This window comes from Cavia porcellus, unplaced genomic scaffold (genome assembly GCF_034190915.1).
Source record: "Cavia porcellus strain 051 isolate PalLab524CR breed Dunkin Hartley unplaced genomic scaffold, mCavPor4.1 scaffold_10, whole genome shotgun sequence".
NCBI lineage: Eukaryota > Metazoa > Chordata > Mammalia > Rodentia > Caviidae > Cavia > Cavia porcellus.
The window spans coordinates 70,456,711-70,481,788 of NW_026947493.1; the positions used below are offsets into that span (position 1 = coordinate 70,456,711).

The window sequence follows — 25,078 nt, forward strand, 5'->3', positions numbered from 1 at the left end:
GTCGTTTATTTACAAAGTTCTTATTAATATAACTACTTTTAAAATATAACAATAACGATCAATTATTAATCTCTGAACTGGCACATACATGGCACAGAAAAAAACCTATAGTCAGTTAAGCTATTAAAGCTGATAACTGAAACTTTTTAAGTAACAGTAAAACTTTTGCAGTACTCCCTACACAATAGGAAATAAAATGTATTTATTTGTAAGAACTTGATTATTTTTGCATTACTCTCTATAAAGAAAACTAAAAGATAACATCAGACTTAAAGAATATTTTACAAAAAATCTTGAATATTGAATATTTAGCAAATGTTCAATTTTCCATCTAATTATAAACCAAAATACAAAGTTGACCATATAAATCTATGTTTTTTACAGCTGATTATCAAAGCCAATGGCAATCTTGAAAAACGTATAAACAATCTTTACCACACAATTCTTCCATGGTTCTATTCTTTGAAGTAAAATTCAATACAATATCAAACTAAATCAAAATTTGCTAGTGGCTAAATTCACCAGAACTATATTATCTGTTTATACTTATATCTTGCTTTTGCAATACATATATGTTTTAAGCTTTCCTTCCTTTTCTCAATTTGCTAAAATATTCTGAAGCAATCTTCTTCATAATTACTCATACGGACAGATCTTTACAAATCCACATTCAAGATCTTGAAAATATTTGAAGAGAAAATAAACATTGAAAAGCATTTAAGTACATCAAAAAGTACATGTGAATCAGTGCCCTACTGTTTAATAAGAAATATATGCAGATTTTTTTCTGGTAATTATTGTAATATCACTTAATCTCTGCATAAATTGAGATATACAAATATGTACTTCTATAAATTCATTCATGAATACTATACAGATTGACAGTAGTAACTGGCAGCTACCAATAAAATTTATTTACTATATAATGGGTTACAAAGCTACTAACACATGAATAACTTAAATTCTGGTCTTCAGAGGAGACATATGAGCAAAGAGATAATTTACATCAAAATCAATATAATTTTTACAGGCATTAACTTGAACAATGTAAGAGGTAAACAGTCTTTCAAGAAGAAAATGTGTGGTAATTTGCCGCAGCAGTTACAGAAACCAGTACACTTTAACTGCTTCTTCTCTCCCACATTGTGGTTCCCTCTCCACTCACCTGCCTCTGAAACATTTCTTCCCATTCTATTCTTTTGCCCTGAGTAATATATTAGCTCCATGGTTCAGTCTCTATCTGTGTACTACCAAATCCATAAACCATAATTCTCTGTCAGATATTTTTACCAAGTTTCAATCCTATAAAGTCAGCTTTCTGCTACACAATTCAGAGGCACCTAAAACTCGATATGTACAAATCCAAATTCATGATCTGCCCCTTAAAGCTGCTTTTATTGCCGAGATCTTTATGTAGTAGGGATGGTGTGACAGCCGTAAGGACACCAAAGTCTCAACTTGAATCTCTGCCTGTCTTCTCCCTCTCCTTCGCTAAGTCCTAGCTCCACGTCCGTTTATTCCAACTCAAAGTTCAAAACACCTTTCCTCAGATAAAACTGCTATACAGAGGAACGCTGTGACAGGAGACCCAGTTGCCATCCTAAAAGATAGTATCAAGAAGATCCGCCTTGCAAGCAGGCGATCATGAGTTTGATTCCTTAAAAACAGAAACAAACAAACAAAAAAAAAACCTTAAAAAAAAAAAAAAAAGGAAGATCCATAACCAGAGCAATATGGAAAACTTTGAGGGGAAATTGCAGTGGAGGACTGCTTCTTGAGGTCCAGTATTACCTACGATTTTCAAAAGGTGACAAGAGAAAGTGATTTTTTTAAAAACAGGGGAAAAAAATGCCAAAGTTATGCAGAGGAGTTTCCAAACTCCCAAAACTATTTGTGAAAAAAGACCCATGCCCAGGCATATCAATACAAAATTTTTCATTGATAACATTAGATGCCTAAGATAAAGTAAAAATACAGTAGTGCCTCAATTCACAAACATTTTTGTTTGTGAACAAAAGCAAGCATTTGGCAAAATTTTGACTTTGTTTATAAACTCTACATCGGATGAAAAACAAGACCACAGTCATCGGTCCTATGCAAACACAAACATAGCCATGTTTTCCAAAACCATGGAACAAGTTAAGTTTGTGAACCACATAAATATTGAACTTTCTAATAAAAATAAAAAAATCTGTCAAATCTAGAATCCAATTTTCATGCAAACTAACTTAATATGAAAAAACAAAATTAAAGATCATCAACTGTAAGTAGACAAAGATCACCTTACTAAATGAGCTTTCTGTGATGTATGCCTAGCTAGCATTTTTGATCATCTCTTATATCTAGACGTCAAGTTGCCTCTGACAGGTCTGATCCAAGCAAAATAAAAATGCTCATTCTACCACAACTAGTCAACAAATAAACCAAGAGAACTTACCATTAAACATGAATAATTTGGGGCATGTTTAATAGAAAACCAGATTTCAGAACGATTTATACTTTCACTCTTTGAATCGCACAGTAAGATAAATTTCAGCACACCAGGAGACAGGCTGGTCAGAGTTTCACAATCCTTTATCCACTATATGTAATGCTTAAGTGATAGTTAGACACTGCCCACATTGATTTCAGTTTTCTGTCCAAACACTACAAACATCAATTATGCAAACAGTTCCAGGACCCAGAGCTGAGACTGTTTGCACAATGCTTGGGAAGAATATAGGAGGAATACTAGGACCCTAAAGCCAAGCCCTGCAGGGAATTTCCAGGTTATATTTCCAGAAAGTAGATTATAGACTCATGGTGAAATTTACTTAACCACCACCCATGGGGAAATCCATTACAAACCCTGGCCATGACAAAATCTTATTACAACTTTCTTCTGTTACAAAAGTATTTAACAAAAGAGCAAGCAATAAAGAATCTTGAACAAAAAGCTTCAGGTACGGCCTTGACAATATTTTTTTCTCCTGTTTTGCAGAAATTGTAAAATAGGGCAGAGAGTACTCAGCCTACCTGATAAAAGATAGTTGTCACAATTAGCTTCCGTTGTCTATTCTAGTTTGGTCAATTATTGCATATAGCCATGTTTTTATCAAAGACCGCCTAGGCTATCTCATTGACACAAGAAAACCCTTGCAACACTGTAAATTCAGACTCATGCTTCAATTTAAGGTTAGTCTTAATCTTTTTTAGATTAAGTGTGTTAGTCTTTTTCATGATTTTACACAGACATTCACTGATTCATTTGTTTCAAAAATCATTCACTTTTTCAAGCTATCTCCCTGTATTTCAGACATAATATATTCTCACCAGATTTTAGAACTCTATTACTATATATTGTCATCAGGAGTTTAAATTATAATGTTTGTCAAGAATTTTAAAATGTTAATGTTTTCACAAAAAAAAAAATCAGTAAGGCAAAAACTAAACATATACATTTTTTTTTTTTTGTCTTTTTCCTTTTTTATCAGTACCGGGGATTAAACTCACGACCAAAGACTTGTAAGGCAGGCACTTATGCCACTGAGCTAAATCCCCAGCCCCTAAATATATACATATTAACAATACATAGAGAGAGTGGTATTTGAGGTAGACTGAATAATGTCCCCTAAGTTGTCTATACCCTACTCCTTGTGACTTTGGATATGTTACTTATACAGCTACAAAGTCCCTGAAATGTGATTAAGGTAGTGATGTTGAAATGGGGGGGAGGGGAGGAATGGGAATATCCAGGTGGGACCAGGACTGTGATCACAAAATACGGTTTTAATTTTTAATTACAGTAAAGATACGTTGCCATTGTAATCCCCCTCAAAAGATCCCACCTTGCTTCAAATACATTTATCCCATCCTTTTCTGGAAGTCCTCTTTCATGGGTGTCTTTATTCGAGCTGTTGTAGTGGCTGTCCCGATGGTCCTGAATTGATACAAAACGCTTACCTTGAATGGTCATTTTGACTTTGGGGTTGAGCCAGAACTGACACGGGTTCCGGATCTGGTGAATAAAGCGGCTAAGAACACACTGTGACATTTTTTAGGAGCCTGTCTTTCCATCAGAGGCATTGTCAGCCGTATTCACTTATTTTTTATCAGACCTTCATGACATTCACGAAAAAAGATTTTCAGAACCATTTCAGAAAGGGGCAAGTCAATGGGAGAAGTGTGTTCAAAGCAGGGAGGAGTACCCTGAGGGGAATTAACAGCAATGTGTCTTTTGCTGAACTAAATATTTATTTAAAAACACATTGTACTTTTCTCGCTAATATAAGCTTGCCATACATAATAACCACACTCACCTTGGGGAATATGCATATGTACGTACTGCAGCAATTTCCCTGCCTCCTCCATCCCCACCCATGTCCCCATCCCCAGATCTCCTTCTCATCTTCACAAAATCTACCTCCCTTTTGCCTTTTATTTTGTTTTTTAACTTATATTTTGAGTTTCTAATATAAGAGAAACCATGCAATATTTAACCTTTTTATCTGATTTATTTGACGTCACATTACGGTCTCCAGGTGCATCCAATTTCCTGCAATGACTTTAATTTACCTCTCTTTATGACTAATACTGTATTGGGTACATATACCATATTTTCTTTAGCCATTTTTCTGCTGATGGGCATGTAGGCTACTTCTATAATTTAGCTATTATGAATTGGGCTGTTATAAACAAAGATAATGTGTTATTGTTGCATGATGTCTTTAACTCACTGGGAAACCCACTCTCCCTTCCCAGAGCCTTCAGAAGGAACTAGTGTTGCCAATACCTTGATTTTACCTCGGTAGGGCTGATTCCATACTTCTTACCTCTGGAACTCAGGAGAAAAAAAAAGAAATTTGTATTGATTTAAATTGTGAAATTTGCAGCAATTTCTTACAGTAGTAGAGAAAACTAAAACTAACATAATCACACACCAAAAAACAATACAAAACCAAAAACTGTTTTACTTGGAAATTTAAACATACTTTTCCAAAAGTAACTACTTAATTTAAAATGTAAATACAAACTATTTGTGAAGAAATGTGTACTACATGCTGGCCCCCTAGGGATTTGGCCACAGTAGAAAGAAAAAGAAAAATACAGAGAGAGGATTCTGGGAAGATGGCAGGGTAGAGAGCACCAGGAATCTGTCTCCCCGCTGAGAGCACAATACACTGACCCCCATCTGTCTTGCTTAACTACAGTCGTGTGTCACTTGATAATGCGATGCATTCAGAGAAGCACGTTGCTAGGTGATTTCACCACTATGCAAGCAAAAGAATGCACTTGCACAAACTGAGTCAGCAATGACATCGCTAGGTGATACGATCTTATGAAGCCATAATGGTACTACATATGCAATCTGTCAGTGACCAACACATCATTTTGTGGTACATCACTGCATTTGGGGGATCTGGAGTCCAGAGAAAGTTTGGATGGTAAATGATGGTGAATGTTAATCAACTTCAGCTCTTAGCACAGTAGCAGGTACCACTCTCAGCCTCATGACATCCACTAGACACTGGTTCGTGAAGCAGCCTGTACACAGCTTTCAGGAGCCAGATGGGCACAAAACACCCTGTCGTCCAGATATCAGGTATCTGTGCTGTGACTGCCATCTACAAACAGATTGCAGCCATCGCATTTGCACTCCTACCATTATTTTTGCAAAGCCCTCCTCTTGCTAAAGTGACTTCCAAGAGATTTAAAGGGCCAGGGCTCTGCTTTTGAAAGCCAGACATTAAACCCTAGGACACCCAAAAACAGCTGCCTGTGAAGGAAGAATTAGAAACTGCCTACACCTGCCAGGGGAAGGCACATACAAAACAAGAAGACATCAAGTTTGCATTCTCAAACTGAACTTTGGCATCAAGACAATCTACAATGATCAAAAAAGCAAAAACAGTAGCAGCCAAAGGAAACCCTAATTTCCAAAGTTAGTACATTTTTAGATTTAAATGTTCAGTTTTCAACCAAAAAAAAAATCACAAGACATACGAAAAGGTAGAAAAGTACAATCCATTCAAAGGAAAAAAATAAATCAACAGAAAATGTCCCTGAATATGGCTTCATGGATAGCAACTCTTAGACAAAGATTTTAAAATAAAAGTCTTAATCCCCAAACTTAAAGAGATAATGAAGAAAGTAAAGAAATTAACATTTGAAAAAATGAAATATTCATAAATAGGTAGAAAAACTAACAAGAAATCAAACAGAAATTCTGGGACTAAGAACTACAATAACTGAGATGAAATACTGTATTCAGTAGAATGATTCATAAACAGACTTGCTCAGTAGAAGAATCACAATAGCCAAAAAAATGGAAGCAACCTATGTGTCCACTGATGGATGAACAGATGAGCAAAATGTGGTTTATTCATATAATGGAATATCTGTCAGTTTTAAAAAGAATGGAAATTCTGCAACACACTACAACTCAGTATCTTTTGAGGAAGCATGAGGACATTGTACTTAGTGAAATAGCCCAGTAATAAAAAGACATGTTGTATGATTCCACTTCTATGAAGTGTTTAGAGTAGTAAAATGTGGTGGGGAAGGAGAATGGGAGGTTACTGGGTACAGAGTGTTAGTTTTACAAACTAAAAAGCACTGTGGAGCTAGAGGGTGGTGAGGATTGCATCACTGAGAATGTACAGTTAAAAATGGTTAAGCTGATAAATTTTGTGTTTTGTATTTTATCATAATACATAAAATCTACAAAAGGTAAGCATATATCTACTGCATGGGAGAGAAAAGGAAAATATGTAATCTCATGAATTTATTACAACAAAAGTAATTAAAAATAAACTATGTCCAATTTTAGAAGCTAAATAAAAACAGAATAACCCCTCTCCCAAAAGAAGTAAGTAATTAGTAGCCAAAAAGTAAATGTCAATGTATGAAAACCCAAATTTAAAAATTTTAAACTTAGAACTTACAGGGGTTTTTTTAGAGAGATCAATAAAATAAACTAAGTCTAATAAAGGAAAAATGGCAAACAATGTTAAAAATTAGAATAAAACATAACTATAGGTATAAAACTAGTCTTTTAAAATATGCAAAATATTTTATACAACTTTGTACCAATACATTTGAAATTCCACATAAATTACATGTTTTTCTCTAAACATACATGACTCAGGAAAAACTTAGTAGACCCATAATAATATAATAAAATTGAAAAGGATATCAAAAATTGAAATATATCTCTTGCTCATGGATAAGGAAAACCAATATAATGAATGTGACCATACACCAAAATAGTTATACAGATTTAATGCAATCCCAATTGAAATATCATCATCATACTTCACAGAACTAGAGAAAACATTCCTAAAATTCATTTGGAACCAGAAGAGATCTAGAACAGCAAAAACAATTCTAGTCAACAAAGGCAAGACAGGGAGCATCAAAATCACTGACTTAAAATTATACTACAAAGCTACTGTGATTTTAAAAAAACAGCATGGTACTGGAAGAAGCAAAGCAGAACGGACGATCAGTGCAACAGATTAGAAGATACAGAAATAACTCCAAACACATTCTGTCACCTTGTCTTTGTTAAAGGGGCCAAACATGTTCACTGGAAGAAAGTCTCTTTCATAAATGGTGCTGGAAAAAAATTACTCTCTACACTGGTCATTCAAGGGATGCATATTAAAACAATGCTGAGATTCTTATCTCACTCCAGAAAGAATGGCTATTATGAAGAAATCAACCAATAATAAGTATTGGCAAAAAGGAACCCTTCTCCACAGTAGGTGGGAGTGTAGGCACTTGTGCCTACACTGTGGAAATCAGTGTGAAAATTTCTCAGGAAACTAGGATTAGAGGTCCCTTTTGAACTAGTTATTCTCTCCTGGGTAACTTCCCAGAAGAATTAAAAACATCATACTTCAGCAATGTATGCACACACATGTTTATAGCAACACAGTTTGTAATAGCTAAATCTTGGAATCAACCCAAATGTCCATCAACCAAGCATGGATTAAAAAATGTTTTTTATGCAATGTAGTTCTCTTCAGCCATAAAGAAGGATAAACTTGAGACATTGCTAGCTACATGGATCAACCTTGAGACTGTATTCTTAAGTGAAATAAATTGAACACATATGTGTAAATATCACATTTTCTCCCTGGTATGAGACACTGGAAGAGTAAATAAGGACTGAAATGTACAATAGGTATTGTGAAATAGGAAGCAATTGTTTAAAAGGAAAGAGAAACTAGAGAGGGGAAAGAAAGAATGGAAGAGAAAAGGAAAAACTCATAAAAAGTAGGGTAAAATGGAAACACAGCTTTGTGAATAAGAAGGGAAGAGGGGTTGAAGGGAAAAGAGGGAACTGGGCAAGACAGAGGAGACCAAGATAAGTCACATACAGGCACAAAGTCCCAACAGTAAACATGATCTTTATGTATATCTAAATTGTACCACTAATTTTACAAACCAAAAAATAAATAAACATTCCAAAAAATAATAATATAATAAAATTTTTGGAATGTCAGAGACTTAGCCAAAATGAGAGTAGGCTCAAATATTTTTCGTGGGAAATTCTACCAAGCACACAAAATCTGTGTTATTTAAAGAAATCCATTGAGAGGGTAGTGGCCAGTAATTCATCCCATCATGTGAGACTAACCCTGACATCAAGATGAAAATGGTACATAAGGAAATCATTGGCCATTCTCAGGAAAATAACTGCAAAAGTGATAAAAATAAGTGGCAGCAGATGGGCTACAGTAGTGTTTTCTTTAAATAGACATCAAATTAAGCTTATTCTAATTATGTTAGGATGTGTCAGTATGAAATCTCTTAATCTAATTCAACACATTATCAAGTTAAAGAAGCAATGACATAAATAAGAACTATAGGTTCCACCTTGTGTAATGTAGCCTCCTATTGAATTTAGAGGCAGAATTTGGAGATTGATATATCATTATCTACAGTGGACATGATAGCTTCTAAGAAATCTCAAGATAATGAAAACTAATGATGAATTAACCAAAGATGTTGGATACATGATCAACAAAATCCCTCTTCTTCCAGAATTAAACAATTATAAGACATCGTAAAAATGAATATCCTGGGGCTGGGGATTTAGCTCAGCGGCATAAGCACCTGCCTTGCAAGCAGGCAGTCGTGAGTTCAATCCCCAGTACCAATTAAAAAAAAAAATGAATATCCCATTCAGTACAGTCGCATGTAAAGTATCTTTAAAAGATAACAGGAACAACATACAGGAAGCTTTTGTTAAAGTAATTGAAGGACTTTTTTAAAGCCCAGATTAAATCATGATCTTAAAATGTTTACTATTATGAAGATTTCAATTCCTTTCACACTAAATATAAATCAATGTCATTACTATCCAGATTGCAAAAACAGGGGTGGGGATTTAGCTCAGCAGCACAAGCGCCTGCCTAGCAAGAATAGGGTCGTGAGCTCAATGCCTAGTTTAAAAAAAAAAAAAAAGATTGCAAAAGGATTTGTTATCCTACTTAAGTTGATTTTATTTAGAAAAAAGAACACATTAGAATAGTAAAGCAAATTTTGGAAAAAAACAATCAAGGGAAACTTTCTGAGTTTTCAAAATAGGCTATAAAGATAAGATAATTTAAAATAGGATTTTGGAACAAGAACAGACAAGATCAAAGAAAAAGTCAGACACAATCTAATGTACACATGGAAATTTAATATAAAATAAGTGGCTGTGTTTTTCCAAGTCTTTGGTGAAACAAAAATGGTACCTAATTACCAATTCATATTCATATTTATGTTCTTATGTTGCACCATTTACAAAAATTAAACCTAAGTTTACCAAACAGTTAAACACAACAAACAAAGCTATAAAGCTATTAGGAACAAAATGCAAAACTCAAAAGCCATAAAGAAAGAAAATGAAACATTGGAGTACTGAAATTCTTTTTGAAAACTATGGAGTTTGAAAAACATCAAAAGTTAATGTGCATTTTTTGAAAAAAATGCAACAAATATGGAGACAAAGGATTAATATCCAGATTATGGAAAGAAATCCTCTATATAGGTAAGATAACAACAATCTGATTTTTTTTTCAAAAAGTAGGACAAGGTATATAAATAGACATTTCAAAAAAATGAAAAATACAAATGCTAAATAAAGAAATTAAAAGATAATAAAGCTCATTAATGAACAAGAACCCTAAGTTAAAACAACTATATGTCTTTATCCATGATATTTGCATAAATACTTAAGTATGAAAATCTAGTGCTGGTGAGAGGTTGTGGAAAAGAACATTCTCATACACTATTCTGGGGATGACAAATTAGTAATGCCTTCCTGCATCAAAATTAAATTAAAATACACCTACTCTTCCACCCAGCACTTCCAATTATAGTCATCTACCTGAGAGGCATACTCACATGTGGGCAAAGACATATATTCAGTGTGGCAGATTTATAATAGGAAAAAAAATTAGAGGAAAAATTGAATTTCCAGTGGAAATGAGATGGTTGAATTAATTGTGGAAGGGTAGCATAGATGGCTGAGTTTCCAGACCAAGAAGCCCACTCACAACAACTAAAATGCCAGAGAAACAGCACTAAACATATCTTAAAGGCAAAAGAAGCCACAGAACAATTAAAAAATTACTAAAACTAGACAATTACTGATGAACACAGAAGCTGGCTCACCCCATAAGGGCATCTTCCAGAGCTACAGCCTTTATTTGTCTCATTTGTGTAGTTTGAAGAATGCCAAGATCAACCAAAAGCAGAACGTTCTCCTTCCGTAAAAGGGCCCCAAAGGGTTACAGTTTTAGAAGAAGAAAACCAAAAAAGCCTCAAATTATACTCACAAGCTGTTCCTCTCCACAGATTTATTGCCCAAATGAAGGGCCTAAAAAAGCTCTGGATCGTTCCACAGTGTGTATATATTTCAAGGCAACATGTTTCATGTGTTAAATAAATGCAGTTGGTATTTGTCAATTAAAAACGAATGAAGTTATATAGGTTTATTTATTAAACTCAAAACAAGTATTTGGCTTGAAATTGTTGTGAGTCGGTAAGGTTTTCAGATGCATTGCAAAGGTAAAAATAATCACAGATGAATCCATCACCTTCATTCTTATTCAAGTAAGTTCATGTATACACACAAACATACACACGTGCATACACACACACATGAACACACGCACCAAGAACATAAACTTTTCTATGTAAAAATTCACTAAGCACACAAGAAAACCCGCCACCAAGAGAGAGAAGCCTCTGAAACAACAAAAAAATAACTAATTATCAAAATAATTTAATTATAAAAATAGCCATGTTTACTCTATAACCAGAGGAGGAAACTATAAACTTGAAAAATATGTGCAATAGATAAGAAACTATAAAAACAATCAAGAAGATTTACAGAGGACCAAAAAAAATTTCTAGATGTTGAAAATATTATAGTTAGATTTGAAGCTCAACAGACAGACTCAATGCAATAGACCCAACAAGAGATAGTTAGTAAAATGGTAGAACCCTCCTTTAAAAAGTAGCTACACACAATGAAGAATTGCAAAGAGACAACATATGGGAAACATAAATAAATTAATAAGAGGCACAGATTGCAGATTTAACATGTATCTAATCTGATTTCTAGAAGGAAAGGAAAGATGGCAAAGGAAATACTTGAAAAGATAATAGCCAAGAAATTTCCTAATAATGTTGAAAGGCAGTAACCCATAGATTCAAGATACACAGTTTCTGAGGTAGAATAAATTTTAAAAAAATTCATGCCCTTATATATCAGGGCAAATGTAGTAACAACAAGGAGACAAGACAGACGACTTCCCACCCATCCACTCAGCTGACAGCTGAAACCCAGCAGCCATAATGGAAACCAGAAGTCAGTTTAATGACATTTTTAACAAAACAAGAGAAAATAACTGTCATTCAAGAATCTTGTATTTGTAAAAAATAGTAAAATTTTATGATACACCCATACTGTAAATTATATGTGGCCTATAAAAATAATGAGACATCAACATGGGCTGAACGTTTTCCTAAGACATAGCATCATGATGAAAATAAAAGCATGTTGCAGGAATTAAAGTATAACTCAATGTATGCAAAATATAACCTATGCATACATACACACATTATTTAAATATTTGAGAGTGAAGGAAAAGTTGGCAGGAGTCAACAATTATAAATACTATTTGCCTGTTCAAAGAGACAGAAACCGAGAAAGGGATGTGTGTGGCCTGAGCTCTTCTTGAGCTCTTCTGCTTTTGAGTTTGGATGGAGCTTCAATCCCAGGTGCACAAGAGGCATGATGCTTAGTTTAACCTTGAGTTCATCCAGGTTGGTCAAGGGTCAATTTCATGTCCTCACCCAAATCCAACTTCTGTGTTGTTTTTTCGATAGATCTACCAATTTGAACATGAGTTGAATGTGAATAACTGACCACTTATCACTCCAACAGCAAGAATGTATTTATCCAAGAACTTGGAGACTCCACACCCATAGCACGATCTGAAAATACAGAAAGCCAAAGGCATTTGAGTTGAAAAAGAAGCACGCTGCCTTTGACCCTGCTGAATTTAACAGAGAAAGATTAAGCATCTATTCCATCAAGCAAAGCAATATTTTCAGTAGACACTGAGGTGAATAAGGCAAAGTCTAACTTAAAGGACATTACAGTGCGGGGAGAGATATACAGCAAGCAACAAACTCAAATGCAAAGCAGAAGAAAATATTCAAATGGAAACAGCAGCGAAATTCTGTGGAGGCAAAGAGATTAGTCAGCTAGCTCTGTTTGGGGGAAGTGAGCAGATTTCACCCAAGAGAAGGCATCTGAGATCATTGGAAGCTGGGGAAATAGTGAAGGAGAAGGAATCAGAGAAGCAAAAGTACAAAGCAGGAAAATGCAATGGCGTTTGTGACTATCAACAGCATGACAGCGTTGAGACAGATTAGGGGATGAGAGAGCAGAAACAGGGAGAGGTGGAGACAGTGAGATTAAGGGATGCGTAGCTGTGCTGAGGCACTGTGGATTTCGGTGCTTGGCCGGTATGAGCAGATCTGTGCTCTAGAACAGTAACTGCGGTGTGCAAGATGGGCTAAGAAAGAGGAGGGAGTCCAGTTAGGAACTTGCCACACTTTGTGTTGTCCAGGCGAGCAACACCAAGGGCACAGCTGTTGCCTTCTCACAGTTAAATGTAAAGGGCTGCAAAGGCAGAGCCAATGCACAGCATGGGTATGGAGAAGCAGCACCATGTTGGGCTCCCGCAGGAAACTGAAGGGAACCAGCCTCTCCAGGTGCAGGTCTGGCCACCCAGGACCAGGAGGCAGTGCCAGGCGCCCACCAGCCACGGTCACCACAGAGCAAAATGAGACCTCAGAGAAGCTGAAAAGCAGCCTTGGACCACATAAGCTGGGTGGCTTATTCTTTTTCTTAACAGAGGGCTTCTGGGGCTGTGTTTCTTGGATGGGGTTTCCCATCTGTCCTCAAGGTCCTGGTTGGCCTGGCAGCTTCCTGTTTCCTGGACAGAACACCTAAACAGGCACTGAGTCAGAGGAATGGGCCTGGGACAGTTGGATTTGGGGGTGCAGTACCCTTCCTTCCTCCCTGAGCCACATCACAGAGCCTGTGGGAGGGCATCCTGCCACACATTTACACCCTGTCCAACTGCAGCGGGATAATCTGGGATCAGTCAGCCTTGGATGTAGGTTTGGTTTGCTGCTTTCTGATTTTTTTTTTAACTTGGAATTGAACTGAGGACCTTGCATTTGCCAGAAAAGCACTGAGCCACTGAGCTATCTCTCTGGCTTTGTTCCCTGATTTTTCTTCAATTTCATTTTAATTCTAGAAAAAGCCAACCCTCTAGTTATCTCCAAGATCTCTGGAATGTGCACGCCCAAAGTCTCTGTGCGTTAGAGCCTCTGCACTCAACGCTTCTTTGATCCCTACAAAGGACTTTAATTATACAAAGATCTCAATCTCTTGATTAATCTTCCATGTGCATAGAAGCCATCTAACAAATAGTTTATTTCCATGGAGCAAAAATTCATTTTAGAAACCTAAATGGCCACTACCTTTGCGGTTCACTGTCCTCCTGTCTTTAGGGACTCCCAACTCCAATCTTTAAAGTAGGAACTTTTAAAAAGAAGCACTTTTTTACATGTTTCTGTGTCTGCCACCAAGATCCACCCCTCACGCTGGCCTTCTGGCCCTTCCACTGCTGAGTACCTGGCCGGTAGATGAGCTGGGAGCTGGCCAGCCCACAGCTGGGGAAGCTGGCTGCATACGCCTGGCCTTGGCAGCGCTGTGTGCTATGAGAAGCCCTTGTAATAACAGCCTCGGTGTTTGAGGAGAAATCGCCAGCAGAGAGCTTAACAAAGGGTCACTTGTGTAAGATGGATGTGTCTGCTGCTGTTACTCTTACCTGGCTGCCTGACCATCAGATCTTGCAGCTCTCATTTCATTTCTTTTCTTCCAAAGACAACTTCAGTATTACCCTGGATGCTGGTTCTTCTTCCAAGTCCCTGCTGAACTCAGCATCAGGGCAGTGCGATCATATCTAGGACCACCAAGAATAACAACAGTGGCCATAAATAAGCAGCTTGCACGCACTACAAACTTGACATGTGCATGCCAGACCTGTGCTTTTTCACAGAACCCTCACCACAGCCCCGAGGTAAACTCTGTTAGTGGCCTCATGCTGTAGAGGAGGAAGCTGAGGCACCAAGAGCTCCCGGGCCTGGTGCAACATTCCACAGCTAGTAAGTGAGGCCTTGAGCTGCAGGTACTGCTGCAGCCCCTGGGGTGCATTACAGCACCCTACCCCCTGGAATTCCTGGAACTGGTGTCTCTACAGCCTGCATTCCATTCACCAAACCTCAGAGGAAAGAGGAAAACAGGGGCCACCTCCTCTCAGTACCAAAATTCCCTAAATTCTGGAAAGGTGCAAATTTGAGAAACACATGGAATAGACTATTTCCATGAGCCAGAGATAAAAATCAGCAAGACTAGGATAATGACAAGGGTCCCAGCAGACAGAGTGTAACAAAGAAAGAGCCCTCCCCTGGACTCCATGCAGATGCTGTAATAGCTCTTGCTCCTCTCATTTCTTGACACAGATCATCTCTACATCAGCCTGACCAAGCTCCCACTTTCCTCCCCTGCCTAAACCCACACAGCTTCTCTAGCTGCACCTCCCTTCCAACAGCCTTGCTCTTCTATGCTTCCTCTGTGGCTTCTTGTTGACTCTACGATCCCTCTAACTGTTACCTGCAGACTACTGTTCTCCCTATGTCAAGTTCTTTCTTACTGGGAAATAGAAAACAAAGCCTCGAGTTCTCTGTCAGGTTTGGACGGGAACATCCATATGCGATGCCGACCGTGACATGATGAAAAACATCTCCTTCCCTTTCCCAGACACTGCTTCTAAAAGCCAGGGAATCTCAGAAGCGAGGTGCCTTCTGCATGCTAATGAGATGACTGACACCTAGGGGTCCTAGGTAGTCTCAGGATCAGGGCTGGAACTTTCAATCCCAATTCCCCCTGGCCACTCTCCCTCTTCTGGGAAGAGGAGAAAGGCTGGAGATCGTATGCATCACCAATGGCCAAGGAAACCTCCATAAAAGCCCAAAGGACAGGAAAACTTCTGGGTTAGTGATGAAGTCAGGGAAGTGGCACATCCCAACTCCACCAGGACAATAGGTTCTAAACTCAGAGTCATCCCAGACTGCACCCCATGTTCCTCTTTATCTGCTCCCTTTATCAGATCTTCCATTCAGCCTGCTCCTCCACATCCTTTACTTGACCCTCTATAATGCACTGTAGATGTAACGTATCCTTAACCCTGATCCATCATAGCTAACCATCAAGGCTGAGGAAGGTATCCCTGATTTATAGAGAGCAAGCCACAGCCTGTATTTGTGGCTGGCATCTGAAGGGAACAGGATGGTCTTGAAGGACTGAACTTTAACATGGATTCTGACGCTAATAATAGTATCAGTTTTGAATTAAAGTGCAAGACATCTGGCAGAAGATTGGTCAGTGTGGGAAAACCCCATACACGGCTGACATCAGAAGGGAAGGATTAAGAATAGTGTTAAATATAAAGAAAATGGCTTTGTTTGCTCTCTACTGAGTCCCTAAAGACCCTCCTTGACCCTTGCTATTCAGAGAGGCATGCTGATTGATCTTCTCTGGCCTGATCCAACATCTCTGATGAAATTGTATCACCCAAACTCCATCATATTAAAATGTAGTCTCCAAATACCAAGTTCTCCAGCAATAGTGGACTCCCAGAATAGATCCAATGGGGAATCACAGTGATTCCGAGTAACTTAATTCTGGGAAGCACCTTTCACCCAGAGGAGATGCCCTCAGAGAGCATTTATAACAACCCTGTATTGGGCTAGGCACACCTTCCCTTGGCAATTATTTATAAAGCTGGTTTTCAACCACTCATACCATGTTCACAACACTATTCTAAGTATTTTTAAATGGCTAGTATAGAATAATGTGTAGGGCTCTGAGTGCAATGCTATCATCATTTTCATTTTACAAATGAGAAAACGGAGTCCTAAATATAGGTTAAGTAACTTTCCTACATCTCCACATGGCAGAACAAAGATTTTAACCCTGCAATCATTCACAAGACTCATTCTCTGGATCACTTCACTCTACTGCTACTGTGTTCAAGTGAGTACCAGTCAACAGCAATGGGGTCCATGGGAAACAATCAGCTCAAACTTCCATGCACACACTGGGAAGTGCCAGTGCCCTGCTGGGGGTTCTTGAAACTTCTCAAGGTCTCACCTCTTGAAACTTCTCAAAGGGTCACTTCTGTACTCATTGTGCGACTCCACCAAACTTCCTGTAATTCCTATTCTTGACTCTATATCTCATGAATACCAATTTCTCTCCACCCTGGCACTTACCCAATGGCTCCATCCTTGGGGTATCATAAAGTCCGCGAAGGAGGTCACAAGCCAGCATTTTTTAAATTAAGCAGAAAAATATTTAAGTTCATAGCAGGAATCTTGGCAACAGAAATGTTGTAGCAAATGCTGTGGCCAATTGCTCCCATACGCATAAGGGAGACAGCATGGGCATGTGATGAATGCACATGATGGCTAGGAACAAGACATCTGCTCTTCTGTGCAATGACATCTCATTGTATTTCTCAGGTGATGATGGTCACTTTGACCATTGTCATAATAGGAAGGTTAATTTGATGAACTTTGATTTTCTATTAACATAATTTTCATTTCCCTTGTCAGCAAAATTACAGAGACTTTCAATTGGGTTTCCATTACAAATTGGTGAGATCTTTTTCTAGAAAGGATGTCACCAAGTGGGTCTTTTTAAAATCACTGAACAGTGGTAACCTTTTCATTGAAACAGAGGACACTATATTATTAGAGGACAAAAATAAGAATGAGGTGCAAATTCCATAGGCTTGTATGCAAGTTCAACAATATTATGCAAAATATTGGCTCTAATCAATAAACTTTAACTTAATGTATCATTATAAAAAATTAAAGTCAAGCCAAACTTTTATAATGAAGATTATTTAAAATGTAAGCTTTATCTATTATGAAAAATCCTTTGAAAATGGCAGAATCTAATGGATTTTATTTTGGTAATTATGGATTTTCAGATGAGTTCCTCCAATGCGTTAAAGTAAGGGGGAAAATTCATAACATAAATCATAACATATCGACACAATGTCTAATTTGAGAAATAGTCCGATATATTGGTCACAAACAAAACTCTGAAGTTAATTGCCTGGGTTCAAATTCCAGAATTCCTCCTACAGACTATGAGACTTTGAACAAATTACTTTATCCTCTCCAGTTCATTTCCTTATCTAGAAAATAAGAATAATGATCATTAGTCCATGGCACTGTGAAGATAATACATATGAAGCCCACAGAAAAAAGCCTGCTGCATATAGTGTATATGTAAAATAAGAAAGTCAGCCAAGCACAATGGCACATGCCTGTAATCCCAGCATTTAGGAGGCTGAGGCAGGAGGATCATTGAGAGTTTGAGACAAGCCTGGGTTACAAAGTGAGCTCAAGGCCAGCTCAAACTGCATCGCAAGAGCCTGTCTCAAAAAGACTAATAAATAAATAAATAAGAAAATCATTCTCATATGTAGTTATATACTGAGTGGTAAGAGACAAAATCAATCACACAGTTCCTAAGAATACTATTCTTTCCTTATTTAAGGATATAGTATGTGTAATTTTTAATGATAAATCAACATAAAATTAAGCTCTTCCTCTTAGTGAAAACAGTATGATTGTACAAAATATCTAAGCAAGTATAGATTTGGAGACCTAATTTGAGGACACTGATATTATAAAAGAAGCAACACTTTTCGTTTATGTCAAGTGTGTGGTAACATAATTCATGGAGTATCATACAACTGAACTAAATAGTGATAAAATTAAACAAGTGTACAATATTGGTGTTATTATCATGGCCAACTAGAGATGGTGGTGATGAGGGAAGCTGGCAGATAAGCTGACAGACAAGGCAGGTCGTGTATTCTGAAACAGAGGAGGCAAACATACCTAGACATGGAAAATTGAACTAAAGGAGAAATCACTAGATTGAACCCAATACCAGGATGGCTGAGAGAGGAAAGCACGGTTACCACTAGCTGGCAGCACCCCTTACCTCCTTCATCAGTTAACGTACCATACTGGGAGCAGTTCTAATATCCTAAAAGCAGCAGCCAGACGTGGACAGGCTCCCTGCCTGCTCTCTTTGCCACCTGGAAGAGAAAATCCAGAGTAGAACAATTGCAATCAGAGCCACAGGGGGAGAACATTAGTGCCAGCAACAGGAGCACACACTGTCCCTCCCTCCGCCACCATCCTCCCAAACACCTCCCAAACACCCCTGTCTCTGTGGTATCCGGACCACTGCCCATCATTCAACGTTGGCAAAGGAAGCTCCCTGCCTCTAGGAGAGAGCAGCTGAAAACCACAAGCCCTCGGCAACACAAGGCTTGCAGGCAGAGAGCTACAGACTGTGAGACTCAGGGAAGAGAGAGGTATACAGCAGCTCACACAGACCAGGCACTCCCCTATTGTTTTCTCAAACACAGGAGAGTAGGGGACAGCCTACCCATGTCCCGCTGTCTGTGCTGGCAAGGGAAGGATCTGCTCCCAGTGGAGGGCCACTGAATGTCCTGAGCCTTAGCCTGGAGCCCCAGGCATTACAGATCTCCTCAGTGGGGAATCCTGGACTTCAGCCAGAGAGACATGGGGGAGAAAGGAGATACAGCAGCGCCAGCCAAGGGTAAGCTCTGGCATACTGCTGTCCCAAAGCAGAGAGTATTGTGTCTTCAGGGAACACTGTGTCCTCCTGAAAGTCTGCCCTCTGAACAGGTGAACCCCACCACCACCATATCCAGCCAAGGGGTCCTGGGTGCCAGAGAGCCTAGACACAGAGAACTTGTGGGCAGGAAGGTGACCTTTGATAGGCAAGTCAGGGTGACCCAAACTAGAATTCTGTATAGAGGATATAAATACAAGCTAATATTAATGTTTTTTAATTTTATTTTGAGAATATAATCCAAGAACAGAATAAAGTCAATCAAAACGAAGCAGTGAAAGTGAAACGTAACTTCAAAAAGGACAACACGTCCTACCACAGTACACCTTGTTATCATCACAATAGTTGTCCATTTCCTCAGATACAATAAAATTGAATAAAACAAAACATAATAAGACCAATTGAAAGAGAATAAAGCAAAACAATTAATCGGAACAAAACAATGAGAATAATATTGGATTTCAAAAACAGGACAGAAGGAAATCCCCCATATTTGCTGTATTGCACACTGTCATCCTCCTAGTAAGTGCTTAGACTACCGGCCTTACTCCTGCAAAGTCAATCAAACAATAGAAGCATTTAGTTGTTTTTATACCTCAGTTGCTGTCAACCGATCCTGTCTGAATCAGCCAGTTTCCTTTGGCATGCGGTTAGAGGATCTTGATTCTCAGCCCTGTTGCTAGTAGACTTATGGGAGAAAAGCAATCTGCCTTCTCTCTTCCTGGGCCCCGCCTGGTTTGTGCAGCTCACGGGAAGACCACACTTCTTGACATGCTCCTTCCAGACCCAGCATGGCCTCTGCTGACTCATGGGAACAGCGGACTGGCTTCTCTTTCCCTGGGCCCCACATGGTCCGCCATAATGTTTTTTATATGTCTTGGCATAGGCAGCCAAAGATAACATACCAAATCTCAAAAAGAAATAGAAAAACAGTCCATGTTGTTAATTTTATTAAAGGAAACTCACTAAACCGAACAGCTGTTTGAAAATATCTTATTCGGAAATTAGAGTTGATGAAAGTTTATTGGTTGTTACAAAGGAAAGTGCTAAGCACAATATACAAAATCTAAAATGGGAGTGTACCTTTCTGACTGAAAAGTAGTATCATTTGACAACTGTTTCAAAGATGTTTATTCATAAAGTCAGTATGTTAGCTCATATTTTTAACTTTCCTAATGAACTGAGTGAAATCATCAAGAAAAAAATCAAGTACTCAATATAGATTTTCAAAAGATTTCCCAGTAATGTTGCAATAATACATCAAAGAGAACAGACTAATAAGTAGAGTCCAACAGAAATAGAATCAGAGCTGTTGTTCTAACTTCTGTCTGCCTCAATTTTTAAAATGTTTAACTTTCCAAAAGAAAATTGAAACACTAAAGAAATATGTTTAGATTACAAATCTCTTTTCTTTTCCAAACCCTGATTCAATAATCGAGTATAACTCAGTTCTGTCCAAAGAAGGGAATGAATTGTTGCAGGTTAGTCATTTGCATTGAACAATGACTATAAAACACGTCCATGTTATTTTGGATTAAGATAGAGTGAAAATTTCTGCAGTTAAATGGAAAAATGACACTACAATTATCATCCACAGCCACCCATTTAGATGAAGTAAATTTTCAACCTTAATTGGATTAAAAACAAAAAAGAACATCACCAACACTTCACCAGATATATTTGAAGCTTTGTCCACAGTGTCTTAAGGACGATCAATTTACAAAGTTAAGCACAACTTTTGTGGTAGCATGTGCCTATAATCCCAGTACACATAACATCTTTGGTTATTTGAAATTATATAATTGTATTTATTTGAAACTGCTTATTTCAATAAGAATATGGTCATATTTGGTTTTTAACTGTATAACACAAAGTAGGGACAAATATTGTTTCACAAAACAACATATCTGTGTGTGTGTGTGTGTGCTGGGCATCTGTGGGAGCTGTGCACATGTGTATATATTCTGAGTTGAAGGAAGATGAATTCTAAAAAGATTAACTTAATAAATCTTCTCAACCCTACCCTAAACCATCTGTGAAAACCAGAATGTTGCCAACACCCAAACAAGCCTAGAGCTTAACATAGAAGAGGGTCATATGGCCACAACATATAGCTGTTAACATGGAACTGAAATTTATTTGTTCTTGTTTTTAGGTCATTTTAGCCATCTTTGATGAGTTTTAGGCCTTGGTCTCCTGCTGTGCACTGACTGCTTTCTTCAGTTTTCTGTTCCTTCTTCTTAAAATCTCCCAGCCCAGAAACTCCAAATTTGTTTCACGCTACTAATTTCAATCTTCCAACTCCCCACAGCCAACTCTGAGTCTAGCTTAGCATACAGATCCACTCAGGGTGTCAGCCATAGGAACTTGGGTCCATTTCCTCTAACAGAGTTCTCCTATACAATGTCACGTCCCAGACACAGTCACCCACCCCTCTTCCTTCGTCCCTGGGATTCAGAAATCATCTCCAACATAAATTTTCTTGAGGCCAACTCTTCTCATATTCTCAGGCCTACCTGGCCCATTTCCTAGGTCCACTCATCGGATTTCAGAGCTCATTACTCCACCAAAACTCTGTGTCTAAAATGCGCATCCAGTGGGAAAGTCTGAGTCCTTATCTCACCTTCCAGGGAGATTCCAACCCATCACTCCTTCCTTCTTGAAGCATCCTTCCCTTGGCTCATAGGCTACTGAACTCTCCAGGTTTTCTTCTTTGCCTCACTTCCCTCTTTTTCTACTCAGTCCCCAACCTCTAACCATCCTCCTGTGTTACTCATCTCTCCTTCCACTCAGACTATATTCTAGAGGAATGAGCAAACTGGGCTAGGGATTTAGCTCAGTGGTGTAAGCACCTGCCTGGCAAGCGCAAAGTCGTGAGTTCGATCCCTGGTACCAAAATAAATAAATAAAATAAAATAAAAGGGAGGACTTTTCCTGGAAAAAAAAGAGAAACAAACAAACCACAAAAAAAAAAAAAAGAGAAGGATATTTGATCTTCTGAGAAATCTTGAGGTCCAGGAAGACAGCAACTTTGCTTGTTTGTAGCTAGAATCTTGAACACTAACACAAGAAGAGATCAGAATTAATTGAAGAGTAACTGAGTGAATCAAAGTCAAATTATTGTCTCTAGCAGTCAATTTCTCACAAATAAGAGCAACAGTAAAGCCAGGCATGAGTGGCACATGCCTGCAGTCCCAGGCCAGAACAGGAGTTGATGGAAGATGCTTGTGAAATGCAGTGGAGGTGTGGGTGGGAGGGAGAAAAGGCTGATGTGGATCCAAGAATAAGATCTTTGCAACAATGAGGCCAAATATCGAATAACTCAACTTTGCAATATTCAGAATATTGAAAATAATGACAAGCATGGAAGTGCAAACACTGAACTGAAAGTGCTAAAATTATTAATAAATGAGGGCATGAAGAGGAGAAAGGAAGGTGGTGCAAAAGCAAAAGTAGGTGGTAAAGTCCCATGACTTGTGTTTCAAAAGTGCTGGAGGGCTTCAGAGGTGGGAAGAACAAAAGTCTGGTGGTGTCAAGGAAAAGCAAGAAAGCCTGCCTCCAGGCCCGAGATAGGAAAATAAGAGAGGTAAAATTCCTGCACTTGCGTGGGCTGCAAAAAAACAAAATAAATAAATAAAAATTCCAAGACCATGACGGGTCTTCCTAATGACAACTCATAAGTAAATGGGCAGGTTTGGAGGGCTGAAAAGAGTCAAAGAAAGACCTATGAATATCACAAGAGGAGAAGTAGCACAATGTATTAGTCAGTTTTCCGTTACTATAACAAAATACCTGGAAGACTCACCTAAAGGTTTATTTGGGCTCATAATTTCAGAGGTTTCACCCCATGTTTGGCCATTCATTCACGTGGGGAAGAAGTGAGAAAGAACATCATGGTAGAAAGATATGGTAGAGAAAAGTCACTCATCTTATGGCAGCAGAAGCCAAGAGAGTAGAAAAGAGCCAGAGAGAAGGGCTGGGGACAAGACATAGTCTCCAAGGTCACACTTCCCTCACCTACTTCCTTCAACTAAGCCCAACTTCCTCTTTCTTTGCTGCCCAGATTCACTGAGGTTCAAGCTCTCATGATCTGATCACTTTCCATAAGCCCATCCACAAACAAGTCTTCAGCACACTGAGCCTTCGAGAGACCTTTTGGGTGCCAATCATACTACAGAGAAATGGCCTCCCATGCTGAGTCACTTTCAGGAAGTGGGGAGTGATGGGAAGTGACTCTCGGTGCAGGATTATCTGCAATCACTGCTACTTTAAGGCCTGGCCTTGGAGTGCTGAGTCAGGAAGTACGGAGGGAGAGGAAGAGGGGATCTTTCCAGGAGCACAAACTGAAGCCCAAATGTTTCATATCTAATCTGACTTATTCAGGAGCTCTCCTTATCCTCAATTTCTCTGTGCTCTGGCTCTGGATTTCCTGAGCTCAGTGTGATCCTCAGAGCTTTCTGCTGCTTAGATCAACTTCCAAACATGAGCTCATCTCTGCACCAGTGCAACGCGTCCCTTGGAATCCACATAGAGTAAACAGACTCCGGAAATAAATATCCTGGGGACAGTTCTGGTTGCATTCTGCCAAACCTGGTCCAGCACTAAGGGCTTTTCATAGCCAGAGCAGTAAATAAAACAACCTGACCTTTATTTCCAATGAAAACACCCGGACACATCCTCCCCATGGACAAACACATGGGAAAGAAAACACGGAATGAGGGAACATAAGCAGAGCCGGAGGCTGTGGTGCGAGTTTCCTGAAGAATGTGGCTAGCCCACAGCGTGTCTTTTCACACCCGCTGTCCTTAGGCAGTCTTTGCACCTTGTCGGCCTGCAGAATTCCTAGTTCCAAAGATCTAGAAGTTCCCAAGACCAGCCCCAGTCTCTTCTGGCTAAGTCAGGTGCTGCTCCAACACATTCCCGTGTTACTCCTCAGCTTGGTTTAACCTGGCCCTCATCTTGCTCCACCCCAGCTCCTTTCTCGGGTTCAGGATCACAGTCCTTCACTTTCTCCACGCATCCCTTACCACACTTCACTCACTGGCTCATGGCCTCTTATCCTCTAGGTTTCTGCTTACGAATCACTCTTTCAGGGAGCCTTCCTGGACCCCTTGTTTGTTCCTTCTCAGCCCTCTGTTCCCTTCAAGCTCTGATCACAGATGACCATTATTTCTTTCTCTCCTTTCCCAACAAGCTCATGGCCAAGCTACACTGTTCTCTTTCCTTCTCCATCTTCTGCAAATATTTATATTTATCCTACCTCACCAATAAATCTAGAGACAGATACCATGTACAAATAAAATGAATTGTTGCCAATGTGTCTTCTGTCATCTAAACTGCATTTATTTACCTTAAACCAAATTTTACCTTTTCTTTTTTTCAGAACAAACAACTAAAAATATGAGGCCATTACTCACTGTTCAAAGTAAGCCCTGTGTAAATATCAGCATCTCATGGAGATTCTGAGATGGGTAGAGGGAACCCCGGATGTCCCAGTAGCCCAGGCTGGAGGAGGAGCTGCATCTGACTTTCTCCCTCTGAGCTAGGATCCTGCTACCACTCTGCCTGTCCTGGATACCTGACTCAATACCTCGGGTCATCTGTTTGGAGCCAGAGAACAGAGGGCAAGATGCACCCCAGCTCTACCCTGCAGAGCAGCAAAAGGCTTTCTCAAAACGCAGGCTGGATCAGGTATCTCTCCTACATACAAACCCTTCAAAGACTTCCCAGGTTCATAGAATGAACTCCAAACCTTGACAAAACTAA

At 38.8% G+C, this 25,078-nt stretch overlaps 1 long non-coding RNA gene across 1 annotated transcript; it reads right to left on the minus strand.

Annotated features, from left to right (window-relative positions):
• Nucleotides 1-10,074: 10,074 nt before the first annotated feature.
• Nucleotides 10,075-20,311, minus strand: LOC134477925 (uncharacterized). Its single transcript, XR_010050240.1, has 4 exons — nt 19,908-20,311; nt 16,900-18,746; nt 14,394-14,528; nt 10,075-12,480 (listed from the first exon to the last, which is right to left on the minus strand). It is a non-coding gene; the product is annotated as an uncharacterized LOC134477925 (long non-coding RNA).
• Nucleotides 20,312-25,078: the final 4,767 nt, after the last annotated feature.